Raw genomic sequence first — 2,500 nt, 5'->3', positions numbered from 1 at the left:
ATAACAACAAATATCAGCGAGGAAAACCAAACAAAATTACTGGTTGTGAAATTATTAATGCCAAAAACAATGATAACATTTTCTTCTTTTTTCAATAACAGTAGTATCAGGAATCAAAATAATCACGGGTTTACTGTTTTTTTTTCTCATCATTAACATCAATGTTATTCTATGCGATGGTTTACGCTGCCCTCATCATTTTTATTTAAATCACCGAACAAGGCGAAGAACAGGAGAAAATATCTTTATCCACTCTCTAATATCGTTTAATTAAAGTCTCTCTCCAAAGGATCTTCAATATAACCCAAAGGATTATATTGAAGATATATCGCTAACTGAGAATACTTTTAACTTCACCTCTTATGTTACTTTTAATGTATCAACTTTTCTCTACGTATGAAATCTCTCTTAAATCTATATTATCCCTTGATTTATTTTCATCTACTTATCATTTCACTATAATATCCACAACACTCTAACACATAAATGTTTAAATTATTTCATAAAAAAATCGATTCCGTCATTGCTCATTATTCTTTACAGCAAATCTTAATTCATTCCTAATCTATTCCAGCATCCGTTCATCTGCTCCAAATCGTCATCGATTTCTAATTAAGTAATCTCTAAGCATCCCAATCAGAATGTTTTCTTCAAATTCCTTCACTAATTGTTCTTTCTATTAACCAATATATATAGATAGATAGATAGATAGATAGATAAATATGTATATATATATTTATATATTTTTTAACAAGAAATCTAATATTAATCTAGATTTAGTGTATTTCTCACTAATTGTGTTCCACCTTCATGAACGTAATCTATCAAAAAAAAAAAAAAAAAAAAAAAAAAAAAAGCATGAATGTGCCCAAATATCTAATCTTCTACCTACCATCATCAAAATCTAATCAGCTGATAACAATTTAATAGATAACCCAGACACAAATCTTCATCGCCATCCGTCAGCATCTATTTTGCATAATCCCGGTAATAATCCAGTCAACTAAATAAATAAGCATGGTCTATTGCTTGATTTCTTTCAGCCTTCGAAAGCATAGACGACTCCTTCGATGGTGGTAAAGATAATATTGACGATTTTGATAATATGCACAGCAATACTTACACTTGTAATGTTATTACGAAAAGTCTTAATATTAATAAATGTAATATCATTATCGTAATTATCATATAATATTATATAATCTGATATTAGTAATACACAAATAATACTTATGATCTAATAATAACAGCACTAATACTAGATAAACCTAATAATAGTAATAACAAAACGGATAATAATGACAGGTTCTCCAACTACGTTATGATAAAATACCATAACATCAATAAAGGCCTTCACAAAAAAAAAAAAAAAAAAAAAAAAAAAACAGCAAAACAATCAAAATAATAACAACAATGACTAACAAACAAACAAGATATGCAAATGATCTAAGGCGCTCCTCTTCGGAAATCAAAGCTGAATTTGGCTTCAGAAGCACGTACTCTAGAGTCTTCTGAAGCGTTTGATCTTTTTAATTTTCGTGGCAATCAGCATTTAACCGTCAATATCGCCTTTGGACATTAATTAAATGATAGCTTGAATGTTTCATTTAAGAGCTATTTCTGTAATAAAAAGTACGTTTATTTTCGAAATTTTACATTTTATAAATATTCTTCAATTTGATAATATTCATTAATTATTACAGTTATTTTATCAGATATACCTCATAATTACTGACGAGTAGGACCGCAAACGTTTATTCAAAAGAAAGAACACTATTCAAAAAATATCCCAAGCAGTTTTCACAGCATCACTGGAAAGGTAAAATACACTGTTCCTCATTGCAGGACAAATCAATACCTTGTAGTCATTTGTAAAATAGAAATGTAAATATAGGGATATAAATAGGGTTAGTTCTATTTACACCCGTTCAACGGATTTCTCTCTCTCTCTCTCTCTCTCTCTCATTCTCTCTCTCTCTCTCTCTCTCTCTCTCTCTCTCTCTCTCTCTCGCTCTCGCTCTTGCTCTCGCTCTCGCTCTCGCTCTCGCTCTCTCTCTCGCTCTCTCGCTCTCTCTCTCCCCCTCTCTCTTTCTTCCCCCCCCCCCCTCTCTCTCTATCTCTCTCTACCTCTCTCCCTCCTTCCCTCCCTCCCTCCCTCCCTCCCTCCCTCTCTCTCTCTCTCTCTCTCTCTCTCTCTCTCTCTCTCTCTCTCTCTCTCCCCCCCCCCTCTCTCTCTCTCTCTCTCTCTCTCTCTCTCTCTCTCTCTCTCTCTCTCTCTCTCTCTCTCTCTGTCTCTCTCTCTCTCTCTCTCTCTCTCTCTCTCTCTCCCTCCCTCCCTCCCTCCCTCTCTCTCTCTCTCTCTGTGTGCTGTGTGGTGCAGCTGTAGCGATCTCGTCTAGCAATCTTGCTGACCTGCGTTCGAATCCCTCGCCGCCAGTGGATGGTAACCCCGGCTAATTCTTGCACACAGGAGATAACTATGTCACACCAAGAATTTCCA

Source organism: Penaeus chinensis, chromosome 7, assembly GCF_019202785.1.
Source record: "Penaeus chinensis breed Huanghai No. 1 chromosome 7, ASM1920278v2, whole genome shotgun sequence".
NCBI lineage: Eukaryota > Metazoa > Arthropoda > Malacostraca > Decapoda > Penaeidae > Penaeus > Penaeus chinensis.
This window is presented reverse-complemented; position numbering follows the sequence as displayed.